At 39.3% G+C, this 15,572-nt stretch overlaps 1 protein-coding gene across 2 annotated transcripts in view; it reads right to left on the bottom strand.

The window, feature by feature from the left end:
* cdh19 (cadherin 19, type 2) overlaps positions 1-15,572 on the bottom strand; it is a 108,879-nt gene that overhangs the window by 29,246 nt on the left and 64,061 nt on the right. Inside the window, exon 1 of one of the 2 annotated variants that reach the window (XM_071484793.1) lies at positions 1,166-6,838. The exons of the other annotated variant lie outside the window; for it this stretch is intronic. The gene's annotated coding sequence lies outside the window, so the exon portion shown is untranslated. Of the gene's footprint in view, positions 1-1,165; positions 6,839-15,572 lie in introns of those variants that run through there. 2 annotated transcript variants of the gene reach the window in all.

A 15,572-nucleotide genomic window follows, 5' to 3' on the forward strand; every position in this document is an offset into this window, starting at 1 on the left:
GGTCACATTACACAAGCTGCAAATTTGCAGGTGCAGAATGTTGTCATTAGTGAAACACGTACTTCCTTCACAACCCTGCTTTCCTCTCAGACCTGTGCTGCCTTTACATTTTTTGGACTTGTTATGCTTTGTAGCACCACAGTGAATCATTTGAGATTGAGCTGATTCAAATTCACTCAGGTGCAGAATGTCAGATTACTGATGAGAAACACGGACAATGAAACGAATCACTGTTAAATCTTTACACCTCTAACACCCCGAGATCAACAGCTGGTTTCATTTTGTGAAAAGAGGTTGAGTGATTGAGTTTTTAATTTATTTATTTATTTGCTAAATCAAGAGTGGACTCAACTAGTGCAATCAGTCTAATTCTCACATCAATAAACAAAAAGAGCAAGCCATATTCAACATTTTGCTATGTTAACGTTACATCCTAAAAAAAACACATAAATAATATAACAAGCAAAAGCTAAATTAAACTGGAAACCAGGAAACTTGAAATTAAATGAATTATTTTTAAATCTAATTGCTGCACAGTATGTGCTTAATTTAGGCTTCCATTGAAATCATTGAAAAACCAAGAGTAAAAGTAATACTTCTTGATATTACTTTGTGGTGAAAAGGATTTGAATCTTTTTTGCAACTTGTATTTTTCTCAGGAGTAAACTCGGTGCCCTTGGAATAACTTCACTGAAGTACACACTAAGTCCCTTTACACGGGAACAGACGTGTTTTTCTTTTTCTTCTAACCTCACACATTGACAAGAATAAGAAACCACCAGCCTATTACAACCACAAGCAGCTCTACTAACGCCGTTGGAGACTAAGTCACTTACAAAGGGACACCTTGACCCAAGGTAACAAGTAGCGAGGGAGCAGGTCTTGTTAACGGTTTTTGATTTCACCAAGCGTTTAGAGCTGGAGATGAAACAGAGTCCAGGTAACTACACAGAGAAATGACCACAGAGGGAGCACCGTGAGGCAGAGTCATGAGATATTGTTTTGGATCGTGAAGCCATGTGACACGTCACATCTCACAAAACTGCTTTGGTAACATCAGTAAGTTTACCACAGTTCTGGCCAGAGACAGAGCAACAAAATAAAAGGCTAAAATCCATAGATTTTGATCCACAGCCAGCTTGAGCATTAACAGCTGTTTACTTACCAGTCTGGACAAAAGAGCTCAGCATCGAACTTCATTCCTTTGCTCTAAGAGCTGTCTCCAGCTGTGGAAAGAGACGCCGGCGGTAACGTCGTTTCTTCTCCTGAAGTTAGCATGCTAACCAGCTAGCCCTGGTCCAGCTCACCACTTTCTGATTGCAACTCTCCACAGCCTCCGATCTGCCCTGAAGACGTAGCGCTGCTCAGAGGCTGTATTTTAACCTCTTGTCTTGTAAACACAGCGATGGCTGAAGCTCTTGTCAAGTGACAATCGCCACCACCCACTCTCGACAAGAAACCATGCTCGGCAGCAGAGAAAACGTACAAATAGCCCCTTTGAAGGGATGTGCTGCCTCAAGGGATAAGACGGGGTGCCTCACAGCAAGAAAGTCCTCAGTTCAAACCTGATTCCTCTGTTATCACTTTGATTAACTGGCACCCTGTCTATTGTGTGCCTAGTCTCTTGCACAGTGCATGCTGGGATAGATACCAGCTCCTGCAACCCTGAACAGGTAAGGCCGTACTCATTTATTTATTTGTAATAAATACACATTGCCAAAACACAATGTCCTAAATATAGTACAGTATAGCTTATATTAAATAACTTTGTCCATATTTATAGTCTGTATTAAGGGAGGTTCCTGCATCATACACAACACTGACACATTATCGCTTCGTCCCATCCAACACTTTGACTTCACTTTGCATCTCTGTTCAACGTACTTTACAACTTCATTCCTAGTGGATTTTCCCTTGGCCATGACAATGCTGCCAGACCAAACACTGAATGTCAGTCTGGACAATTGATACAATAAACCCAATTGAAACTTTCAATCTCCCTCCTGCTGATAAGAACAGAGGGAGTCTGCAAAGGGGGGAATAAGGGGGGGGGCTTTCTTTTCTGGACAGCCCCGTGTCAGTAACAGCAGAATCTCCATTAGACCGGCGAGGAAAACAACATTTGGGAGCACATCTCCTGCAGTTCAGCTCAATACATTTCCACAGCAGTATGGTTTCAGATTTAAAAGGAAGGTGAGGAGAGGAAACCTTCGTGATTTATTGACTTTTTGTAAAGGCTGTTTGATCTTATGTATGCAGTTCAAAAGGCGCTAACATAAGATATAATAGGTAGCTTCTTCGAATAAAAGAACTCTTCACTCATCAGAGTCATGGCTAATGAAACCTCAGTAGTGGAAAAACTATTCAAATCTTTTACCTCAAGAAGCACACCACCAATGATATGTGTGAAAAAATCCATTTACACGTCACGAGAGTACGACTCAACCTGTGAAAACAGCTGTAAAATATCATATTTGGCTTTGGAGGAGCTTTGTCAGGTCTGAGAAAAGTACTCCAGTGGCATTACCTGAGTATCATACTGCAAATGTATATCACAGGGACTGCATTACAAACGGCAGGTTTGGATCCAGTTATTTTTTAGAGTTTTAACCATGCTAATAGAATATCTTGGCCTCAACTTCACAGATTTTAATCAGTCTCTTTTGTTATCTTTCTTTTGCAGGAATTGAAACTTATAAAAGTACAACCCTAAACTTCTGTACTAATTTATGTAAAAGTATACCTTAAAAATATGTTCTATTTAAGTATCAGAAGTAAAAAGAACTCAAATGTCAGTGTAACATAGTTTCCTCCATATCAATGAAGCTCACCAAAGCTTCTAAAGTTGTTGTATTTTTCTATTATTATTAACATGTCTGAGCTAACAGCAAACCCTCAACTTGCTCATGGACTCACCTCTTCTGTCAAGCTTTGACGTTTAGCTCATGATTGTCTGGGGCTCATGGGAAATGGTGTTCATCATAGGCTGCTAAAACATTAATAATTAATAATAATTTTTTTACTGTCATCACAAAGTTGGAAGCATTCTTGTCTAAAATATCATTGTATGTTGATGCATTAAGATTTTGCTTAGTTGTAACTGAGGACTCAAGACCAAAAAGCACCAGAACAGAACAACATAAATGTATTCCCAGTATTCGAGAAGTATAGAACTGAAAACTGAAAGTAGCACCTACCTCAAACTGTACTTAAAAGTTATTTTCCTTCACTGTGAAATCATTTTAATCAGGAGAGCTACACACTTGACAATGTAATCATAATTTCTGGCTGATATGAGAGTTCTGTTTACCAAAGATGTTCATGGCTTAGTTAAGGTCCAACATGATGAGCCAATCATCCGACAACACAACACATAAAAAGATCCTGGTGACTGGGACTACATAACCACCCTGCGTCTGTCACTGTGTCCATCAGCGTATCGATCCACAGACCTTATCAAGCAGTGTATCTGAAGCTAACAGGGTGGTGGGGATTGACTTTGCAAATCTCTACCCCCTTTAACTTTCCTTTTGATCTGAGTGTGGCCTCTTTGGTCTGTGTTTCGTAATCAGCCGGGTTGAACTTGTCTACGTCTCAGTCTCTCTGTAGAAGTGAAGACCGAAGCAGAGGCAGTCTCTTTGGGGTTGGCAAGTGCCACCTCAAATTTATTTTACCTAATTCTGTCAGTCTGTGATGTATCTGGTTGAGGAAAGAGCGCATCTTTAGCAAAGATTCAAACCATTTAAAAAATTAAAGTTGGCTCATTAGCATATTCATATGTCACACAGCTTGCTGGGCTTTTACATTTGTGTAATGTTTTATTGATGCACCTTGTGTAACTATTGCATCATAGATTACAAAGAATAAAAGTGCAGGAACATCAGTATCATCAGAATAAATTGAATAATTGCAATAGTTGCACTGTCTCTGGTTATTTCATGATGACAAGAGACAGAAGCATACATCATGTCTCACGTCCTCACAGCAAGCCAAAGATGACACAGAGCGATAACAAATACAGGCAGTTCCCATTGAATACAGGGCTACATCATTCAAGTGGAAGACTCATCTGATGCAATAAACAATACTGATGTACTAACTGCTGTCCACCATCATGTGCACCATCAAAGGGCAATAACAAAAAGAAAAGGACAAAAAAATAACTACTTACATTAGTGTCTTTCCAAAGCCATTACATTGGAAAAATACCTGGAAGATGCTCTGAGTTTCAAATAACAACAGCACATCTGTCCTGCTCTTTATTTTGTGTGTGGAAGATAAACTCCAGCCAAACTTGCATTAGATAACATTGTTTTTGCCAAACTCATCAGTTCTGATCTTCAAATTCCTTCTTCTTAGAAGCTTATGATTTTAAAACGCCAACAACACCCAGTACATCCAAATGTCCCCATATTACAGTAGAGTATAGTATTTATACAGCTAATTAGGTCTAGCTCTAAGTGAGGATGCTAACTTTTTGCTTAGCACATGTCAAGATAGCAAAATTATTTTTGGCAAATATTTGGGCTACATATCTGTGTTTCTTCTGGCTCAACCAGGTTACCAGGTTTGATCGGCCCAAGTCCGGCCCACTCACATCATCACTGTCAAATGCTACTTCCACATCTGCACCAATTCTGAGACACACTCAGAAAATCTTCCTCTCTGTCAGCCGACACTGGAGGATAACAGCCAGAATAAGCCCAGATGTGGAAGTATATGGGCCAGAGGCTTCATTTTTCTATCTGGTCTTTGCCTCAGCCTTTTAGCATGGTATCTCATATCCATCTTTTGCACATCGGCTGCAACCATTAAAGACAATCAGCTTGACACAGCTTTCAGCAGATGATATTAGCCTCCGCATTAGCTTGTATTAGCTAGTTAAAGCTGATAACATCTGAAATGTGAAGCCCCTCTTCCCGTTTACTTGCATCTGAGATGAAAAACTGATTGTTTCAAGAAGTAGCTGCAAATGTTGAGTGTGAAATCTGCCGCTGTTATAAATGCGAACTGCAAACAGAAAGCTTTAAAGGCGTCGCATCAATGAGTAGGGGTCCAGGCTTAGAAAATGGTCAACTGACAAAATTGTTGGTAAATTTAATTATGATTTGTATTTGCAGTTGTATAATGCTGATTAATACATGAATTTAGAGCATAAGTTACACCATGTGGTTAACAGATTCCAAGCAATCTAAAGTAAACCATGTCAGCACAGCACAGCAATCTGTTGAACCTGAATTTGGATAGCACTGTGTTTACATACAAAGCTGTCCTTACTAACACTGAAGGTATTAACCCTCTTAGACTGAGTCATACTACTGCTTTTAATTGGCAAGAAAGGAAATGATGATTCCAATGTTAGCCTGTGTAATCCTCTTGGCACTTCGACACACAGACAGCGGCAGTGAGAGGGAGATTTTCTTTCTTAAACTAAAGGCTGTTAATGGCTAGTCTTAAGAGTTCTGTTTTGCTTTGCTTCTACGTGTTTTGTCCCGGGGAAAAGTTAATGTACGTCTACCCGAGTGCTGCATGCTGCTCGACTCTCTGCAGGAGTTCTCTTTCTCATAGAAACTCATTTTAAGATGTGTGTTGCTACAGTATGCATATTGCATTATTGGGGTATTAAGAGCTTTGTAACCAGGGGAAAACACGGATTTAGATTAGATGTTCTCAGACTAACTGCTGTTTATATGTCATAAATTGGAGAGTAAACAAATATTCAATTTGCACAGGATCAGATATCAGAACTAGCAAAATGGATGTAATGAATTTTAATATATTGTGATATTATAACTTAAACATGTTGCTGCTATCACTGTGCCTGTGGTGCTACAGTTGACCTCTGATCAAATATCAATAACAGTTTGGTAGCTTTGGTCTCACTTTTCAAGCTCAGTAATTATGCATCTGATTAAGAAATAGATGATATCATGCATTACAAACAGGAATTTAAAGCAGATTCGTTTCAAAATAATACAAATATAATGAGGGAATGCAAGCATAATCTTTTAGTCTGTGCATTTATGCACAGAATGATAATTAGCTGCACTTTATGTTGTTGTACTTACATACACAATCAATTTGGCTGCTTGCTTGCTTAATAATGTGTGCATGCTGAATTATCCAAGGCAAAACTGTGGTCTACTATTGTAAAATATAATGAAATAGGTTAATGCACATAATGATGTCAAACCCCTGGCTTTTATTCCTGTTTCTTCTCCCTTTGCATCTCTGACCTTAACTGAAAGCAGGCAAATTAAAATCTGTTCATGTTATTTTTCTTACTCTTGGCTTGATTTAATATTAGAATTGTATTATAGTATCTTATGAATTTTAGCAAATGTGTATGCTTCAGCATATTAATTTTTTTTATTAGAGACAGGAAAGAATGACGGGAAATGCAGGGGAGTGGATGACGTGTAGCAAAAGGCCCGGATCGACATTTTAAGGTGTATACAGGAGCTTCTGAAAAACCTATCAAAATCATAATGCAGCCCTGTGAATGCTCCAGGGAAGAGTTGCCCGTATTAATCCACAAGAGCGAGTCAAGGTCGAGGTCAATGATCTCACAGTTGTGTAGCCAAGCCGGAGCGGTTTCCTTACAAATGTATCAAACCTGTCCAGCATACACAGAATGGAGTCCACAGAGTGAGTTTTACGTGGGGTTTTTTTTCACCGTGAAATGAAATGTGAGGCTGGAGTCCAGCTTTGCCCAATCCAAATCCATTCTGAAGAATACCTCTTGTTTAGTCAAGGCCTGGCACAAAGGGGACTGTTACAACAATCTCACTATTGAGACCAGAGCAAAATAATTTCTGTGCAACACAAACACTAAATAGGCAATAATTGTGCACAATACCTTCCAAAACTGAATGTTTTTTTTTTTCATTATGTGCTTATACAATAGGTGCCCGAAGGCTGTACAGCATTTTCATCATTGCCTTCCAAAGCACATATGACTGTTCCAGATATATTCATTTGACTATTTGTTGATCTGCTACTATGGTTAAGGTTTTGTAAAGATCATGGTCATATAGGTAAAGAAATCAGTTTTGACTTTTTATGAGAAATGGGCTGCAGACAGTGTCAAAGTCGCCTGCTGCTGTATGTAAAGCCAGCCATCCTGCTCCCAAAGGGATTTTGTGGTGTTGCAGTCATAGCACTTCCAACCTTTGCCTTTCACAGACAACACTCTGACTTCACATGCTACAAAGAGCTCTTGTCAATGTAAACATGAAGAACTGACTGCTGCCAGACATTCACAGGCCTCGTGTGTTCAGGTGTAAGTTGTCAGCCTTGCACCTCCGTAGCTTAAGCTCACTGGTTGCATGTTGACCTGCTGAAGTTTGTATATATACGCTGATATATTGTATATTGACATGTGGTGACTTTTGGCTTCTGTATCTTCAGCCTACATTTCTGCCGAGCTGCTCTCTATCTCCTTCACTTTAGCCTCTGCTCTCTCTCAGTCAGTTCTTGAATGCTCTTTTTTTCCCTCTTAATCTATCCTGCCTCCATCTCTCACTCTCTCCATTTCTCTAAATAGTGCTACCTTATGACGGGGTCAGCATCCCTCTGGCCACAGCACTGACTGTTGCTGCTGCTGCTGCTGCTGTGATTGGAGCCATTGAAAACTGTATGAATTGAAATTACAGCCAGTCCTATGAATCAGATACATTTTGAAATCATATTCTCAATTAAATTATGAACTATTATTATGTTTGAGAAAAGGCTACATTAGAGCCAATCCTGCTACAGAGGAGCAGTGAATTCAAGTGAAAAGTCACATTCTCTTTAACTTTTTTCATCTTCAGCACACATTTCCCCAATGGATGTCCATTCATGGCATTTATTGCTTTCTGCTTTAGCATTAACTCTCTTTGATAGAAGCTCTAAGGTAAAACATGGGCACCAAGCTCAAGACCTTGGCATTTTGGAGAACTCTTTTTGTGAACAAGCAAAACTACTGTATCCGCAAATCCACTCAGTACTCAGAGTACCTCAGAACATCCAGCTAATCAATGCACGGGAGCAGACTGATCAAAGCACGGAGGTATTAGGCTCAGCACATACACAGGTTTATACAGCTGAAATCCCTTGAATTGTTTGTCGTGCTGCAGAGAAAACAAACCAAAGAAAACACGGCTTACTATTGTGTTTTTAGTGAGCTAAAGAAGACAAAAAAGTTAAAGCATTTGATAGCCAATTGAAGGCGACCCAAGACCGTGAGAAGCGAAAAAGACCAAGTCCAAGACGGCAAAAGACCCGACTTGACATTTTCAGCTCTGTTTTGAGAATCTCCTCCACGGGCTAATCTTTGGATTGCTGAGCGGTGCTGAGAATGCAGAAGAATTCAAAATATCCCAGTCTCCATGCTTAGCATTAGCATACAGCACGATGCCACCATATTGCCCCAACTGTGTCAGTGTGTTTGTAGATTATTGGACATTTGCATAAAAATAAGTATGACTGCAAATGCAAAGCCTGCTATTTTCTCCTCACATAAGGGATCATCCCGGAGCCATGACAAATCCTGAGCTTTGTTCATTGACCCTGTGGGGTCAATTACGTTAGCTGCGAGAAGATGCAGAGAGAGCGCCTCGGGTTCACAAGACGGTAGTGTTGGCACGTTGATCGATGACAGGGATGCTTATCAGCCACAGTGTGTTACAGACACCTAATTGCAATTGATCCCCTTTGCTGTACCATTAATCGTGAATCCCCCCTCAATCACAAACTCCACACTACACATGTTGCAATCTAAAACTAAAACTTCATTCGTCAGTGGGCTTTGCATCGGTTTCCAATATGAGCCTGTCGTGGCAGAGAGTACCAGAGCTAAGAGGCACACTGTCCTGCTTAGAGTGCTTAGCTCCACTCTGCTGTATGTGGCGTCTGGATGGTGTAAAGGTCACGGCTGAGCGCTCATAGCAGAGCACTCTCATCAAGATGTCAAAACACTGACTGTAGTCAAAACCCCAATAAGCAAACCAAAGCAAATTTAATAAAATACTCCTTTTTAGCCACACCATGGCTCTGAGGATGTCAATCAGCTGGAATACCACTATTCATGGTCTTCAGATGATGCACCTTAATGACTTTATTAATTAGTCTTTTCATTTAATGCATCATTAGGTCATTAAGGTCCCAAAAGGTGTATATTTATATGCTAATCATATGTAAGTAAGTAGTAACTGTAGTTGTCAGATAAATGTAAAAAGATAAACTGGAAATACCCAAGTAAAGAACATAAAAATTGTACTTAAGTACTTGAGTGAATGTACTCAGTTACTTTGTACCACTGGTTAAACTACGACAGTAAAGATGGCAAACATTATATCTGCTGAAGCATGCAGATATTCGCATTAGCCCAAAGCGCTAATGTGACTAAGTACAGTCCAACAGAGTCTTGTTTGACTGTCAGTCAAGAAGAAAGCTATTCTTGGCCATTAGGTATATGAAGAATAAATTAGTGTTAATATATGGAAAGGTACAGTGGGTAAAATAAGATAAATGCATATAATTTGAATAAATGATTAATGATATGATTAATTTTCTTGCTTTCAAAGACAAATTATATGCTACATTATGCAAACGTGTCTCAAGAAACTGTCTTTCCTCATCCCCCCTGTTTCCTGTGCTGTATTCAAAACACCTCCAATGAAACACTTCCCCAGAGCTTTATTGGAATAAACATAATACCAGACAAGGCGACAGGCAGCATGCAACTATAAGGCTAACAGCGACGAAGCAGCTTCTTCCTTCTGGCAACAGAGTATACATAACTAAACAGCAGGTTCTCAGCAGCAAAGAGAGGCTTGCCCAAAGGATAAATTCCTCTAGGAAGCCGTGAAAGAAATTGGTTATTAAATAAGGTAGACCGGAGATAAAGATGTCAGCAGTAATAATGCTTTTCATTTTGACTCTGATCTTATTTGTTCAGATGGGAGGGTGAGCCATGCAGTCTCACCGAGTTGACATAAGGGTTTCTCCCACTGCTGGGAGATTTATCTGTCAGCAGATACATGGCAATGCCGTCATTGTCCCCCTGCCCTGGTGAGGACAAACTAATATAGTGGAACTGCAGAGGTGGCGCTTTCTTCCTAACGCACTCAATTCTCCATGCATACTCACTGCCGGGTCCTGAACACATACAATAACAGTCGGTGCCGCTGTGTACAGGCTGTGGTGGTTACACTCAGTGTAGCCCAGGTGCTGTGCTGACTTTCACGTCCCACTGGCAAACAGAAATGATGGGACATATTGTACAGTAGACTTTTGACCATTTGGTCATCCTTCTGTAAACAGAAGCCCAGTCTGCACTCACTGTATTCCTCTCTGTTAGTGTTAGTGACTGTTTCTGCTCCCACAAAGTGAGCATCTGCGGAGTTAATGGAAAAATAAATTCAATTTTACCCCAAAACTACAGTGGGGTTTTTAAAAAGGGAATATTATTAATACCGTTAGATAAACATACAACATAAAAGCACACATAATGGAAATCACCTCGAGACACAATTACTTGGGGAAGAAACTAATTAAAGAGATCAAAATAATTAAGAAAATTTACATAAATGTTGCTGAAGTTCTGTGGGAAAGTGCACAAAAACCGAGACACAGCGGCAAAGAGAGTTTAACCACAGAACTTTCTTTTTTTTTTAAATCTAATTATAGATCATCTTTAATAAACCACACTCCCTCTGCCTTTTTACAAATGCAGTTAATAGCAACAATGGACAGTTGTTCTGATTAGATTACATGACGGTGATGCTCAAGGCCACATCTGTTCATTCTGGCCTCATGCAGATGCACTGTGACATCAGGCTACATGAGTGAAACCTGTTGACAGAGTAGCCTGGTATTTCAGTGTATTAGTTAATGAGGTATACCCAGCCAAAACTAATGCACTCTAATACAACAGCCCTGTAATAAATCTGTCTTTCATGCAGGTTATAATAAAGAGTTATTGATTCAACCGTGTGATCATTTTGGAGGCTGATTCAGGACTAAGTGCTACACAGGCTGATGGGGCTTTCTCAAGAGCTGCCTAAAAATTATGGCATTGCCTTCGTCTCAGCTGCAGGTTTTTGTCAGAGTCAACTTAAAACACTATAGGGGTGCGTTGTGTCTAAGTTTATTGGGTGATCATGAGGTCATGTCCTTTATCTCGTGTTTGTCTCTTTTCTTTGTTCTGCTTTTCTGTCTGTACTTTAAAGCACTTTGGATCAACTGTCCAATATAACTGACTAAACCATAAAAGGTGCACAAAATACTGGGGTGTACATTCTGTACATCATTTCTGTTACATTTCTATTCATTGTGTGCAAATGGACTTACCATGGATATGTGGCTACATTAGGCAGTAAACCTAATCATTCAGAGCATACAGTACTGTACAATAAAGGCAAACCTGGCACCATCTGAACACAAAACTGAACTGGAGACTTGATTACCCTACAATTTTACTGCTACAGAGCTGTGTTGATTACAAGAACAATACAATTTAAAGGTGCCCTGTGGAGCATTTAATGAACATTGAAATGTCATGTTTACTTTTTTTTTTTTTTTAACCAAAAATGCACTGTGTACTCTTGAGTTCTAACAAACATGATGAATTCATTTGTTGAATAGCAGATTTTCCTAAAAAAATGTAAATATATTTTAATCATTCATTGTTTACACCAGTGTTTACTAGCTAGCAGTCCTCCTCTTCCACGCCTCTGTTGGCACTTTGTCACGCTTCTTTGTGCTTTACTGCCACTAACTGACCATCTGTGGAGCAACGTGAAACTGCAGTAAAAGTTAATCACTTTGCCCATGTGCACGTGCATCCTTGTGGGAGTGCACAGTATAAATAAAACAGCCACCCACTCATGCAAATATTTCTCTGTATCGCTCCTAGTGGTCAAAAACACCACACAGCACCTTTAACCAGAGAGAGCTGCCTTCAAAAAAACAAATAAACCGAGATACCAGATACAAAACAAACGTTAATATTTAACTGATTTTCTTTGAGGCTGTTTGATCCGTCCCTGGTTTCACAAACCCAGACGAGATTCTTGCCAAAAATTTGCCTGTGGAGGCAACGGACTGAGACTGTTGTGATGTGGATTATGCTGACAACTCCCCATCCCAAAGCTTTTTTGTGATTGGTTGTTTATTTTAGTCAACTCCACAGCTCTTTTTGTGTTGTTTCAGGGTTTTTGTAAATCTTTAGCAACCAGTGTGACACACACACACACATACCCACACACACACACACACACACAGACAACTCCATCTACAGTATGTTGCCTGTACTTCTTTATTTGTTACTGCACACCTCACATTCAGATACTGTCTATTAATCAAATGGATATAAGGCAAACGAAGTGTAATGAAACCAGGAGCCACTGAGGATGTGGGACACATAAATATAGGCCAGGCATTATCTCTGCAGCATGGATAGGAGCTCTGATTGGACGATTGACAGTAAACCACCTACAGGGTGCACTCCTTAATCGTCAGTCAATGACATGCAGGCTGGCTGAAGTTCAATATGAAATGGACTGTTTCACTGGCAGGCTCTCAACCTTCCCACTCTGAAATTTCAGCAATACACCATACCACAGCGAGCCACACGGCTGCAAAAACAACTGCGAGGTTAAACACAATTCACGGAAGAACAAGCCAATACTATTAAATATTTATGGTCTCTTTCTTTTGCTTTTCCTAAATTTCTTTTGGGTGCTGCCTGTTTTATCTTACAAGAAAACCAGAAACATAAAGCATGAGTAATCAGGCCTAAATTCAGTTTTACAGCCCAATCTCCTTTAAGAGGCTTTGTTGTGACTTTATAACCTGCTCTTATTCTCCCAACAGTAGGCATCCATTGTTAGTGAAAACTACTGATCCTTTTACCATCCTGTTAGAGGCTGGGTTAATTTACTTAAATACCTACTGTCACTGAAATCACTGTCACTGACAACTTCCACCTGATTTCTGTCTGTCATATGACCACAAAGTTAATGGCACCTTTAAAAAAAAAAATGCAGCCTTCAGATTCCGTCCCTGTACCTCCTAGATGCATCTCAAATGGGATCAACAATTACACAGAGGGACACCAACCCCAGGGCTGTGGAGGACACTGAGGCCGTGTGTGTGTGTGTGTGTGTGTGCTTGGTACTTTTCTGAGAATTTAAGGGATTTTGGAATCTATAGAGGTTTTTGATTCTACTGTACAACTGAAAATGCCTTTTTACATGCTAACTGCAGTATGTTTACACATATCATACTGAAATTCTACTACTTTCAGGCCAATCAAATATAAAAAAGTAAAGGATTAAGGCTGTGCATCAATACTGCTTCTTTTTTGATACCTTACTTAAGATTTAACACCATGTTTCAAACTGTTTAATAAAAAAAAACTGCCTGAATAAAATACAGTCTTAAGATAGAAAAGTTTCCTGATTTTTAAGATCTCATCACTGACCAAGAATCCCTAAGCAATTTTTGACATTCCACACTGATACTCAATACACATGCAATATACACATTTTCATTGGTACTCAGAGTTTCAATAGTTATGCATGTACAAGCAGACACACTGCAACTTTTAATGTGCTACTCTGTGTCCTTAACTTATTGTCTAAAAATAAATTATATCCAGCAAATGGTGCATGGCCTTAAAAGAAAAGTCTTTTTCAAAAGGGCTTGGCCTAACTGGGGCAGAGACAAACTTTGGTCATTTAGCTCTGCCAGGTTTAACTAAACTAATAAGATTACTTCTGCCTCTGGAGCAGCTCAGCCTCTGAGAAATGTTTATATAACTAAAACTCCAATTTGCTTAATGCAAATAAAGCGCCGTTCATTGTCTCTTCAGGCCTCCCCTCAGCTCTGTCCTCCATCCAGCTAAACTGGATTTCTCTCCCTGCTCCCCTGCCACTTCATCATGCAAATCAATACAAGTTAGCAATGTTATAAGGAAGAGAAAGTGAACACCCATGCAGTGAAAAATCAAACTCTTAATGATCTGTGATCTTTTCCATGTTAGTAATTTTCATTATTTATGTCTAAAACTGCAAATGAAGTGATTATAAAATACAGTGATTATGATCCCAAATTTTGCATGTATGTTGCAGGATGCTGCTGTTACACCCCAGAATATTGTTGCACTAGTTATTGGGAATTATTGCTTCTACTGTATTACAATCCTTCTGACAGTAGTTGTGCTGTTTATGACGCTGTTTCTCATCATGTACAGTAGCTGCTGTTGAAACTGTTGCAGCCTTGCAGCTTAGTGTGACTTCAACTTCAAATTAAAGCTGCGATCATCAGTGGATTAAATAACCACATGTTTGTGAAAGGGGTCACTCATGACAAACCTTCACAGATAATTATAACCAGCTCTGCAGTTTCCTGCAGCTCCACAAAGCACTTTATTGTCTTTCAGCTCATTGTTTTGATTTTCAGGCCTGCAACTTTAATGTTCCGGTTCACCGAATCCCATTAGTGTTGTTTTTAGCTCTGACAATATACTGCCTGCCCAATACCAAACAGCAGACAAACACAGTTGGAGACTAGCTAGAGAACATAGTGGAGTATTTTGCAGCTAAACAACCACAAAACCAAAACAGAGCTAAAAGAAGAGGGAATATTGGACGTCCAACATCCATTAGGTGACTACAAACATGACTCCAAATGAATGCTTAAGTTGCATAGTGTAAACAGTCATATCAACTATATTTCCGCTCCTCCTTCACAACAGTGAAGCAAAACTGTTCATTTATGTCCAAATTTACTTTCTCTGCAAAACAAGACCATCCATCATACTGACACACAGACTCAAGAGCCTAAAGAATGGAAATCATATTAACTTGCTGGGAGTATGTAGATAGTAATTTGTACTCAGACTAGCAATGAGAATCACAATTCTCTCACATTAGACACACTTGTCTACTTAGATACTTTAAGGCAAAGCTAATGTGGATATGAATAAAATTACACTGGTAAAGTGTTAGTCAGTAATTGATGCTAACTACTTTACAGTTTGTCAAACACAGAGACACCAACATATGTTCAAGTCTCTGTGGCTTGTGTTGGTAAACACTCACAGAATAACAAGTAAAGCATTGTAACAATTGTTTACCAGAAACTGGAAAAAGGTTGGGCATATAGTGTATATTCTATGTGGGTAGTTACTGCTGTAAAACATGGCAAAGAATTGGAAAACATTCATTTTCTAAGGGTGGTCTTTTTCCAAACAGACATCTCAGAAAAATGGATGTTAGTTGTACAGTAATCCTAGTAGCTCTCATACGTTACAATAATAACCCTAACCCTAACCCAGAGCTTATTATCAAGGTATGACAGACTATGTACCTCTCTGCTTTGGTGTGAAAATCTCTAAGCAAAAGGTTGTAGGACATCACACGCAATTTTTAGTGTTTTCCATCAGCTATAACTCTATTTACATGTTGTCAGAGACAATAGAGCTTAATTAAAACAAACACAGTTATCAACCTCATTAAGACCGTCAATTTAGGCAAGTCAACTTAGGCATCTCATTTAATTAACTACCCTTTACAAAGCCG

The sequence above is a fragment of the Trachinotus anak genome, unplaced genomic scaffold, assembly GCF_046630095.1.
Source record: "Trachinotus anak isolate AG129_WGS33_773 ecotype Australia unplaced genomic scaffold, CSIRO_AGI_Tana_v1 ptg000009l, whole genome shotgun sequence".
In the NCBI taxonomy this organism is placed as follows: Eukaryota; Metazoa; Chordata; class Actinopteri; order Carangiformes; family Carangidae; genus Trachinotus; species Trachinotus anak.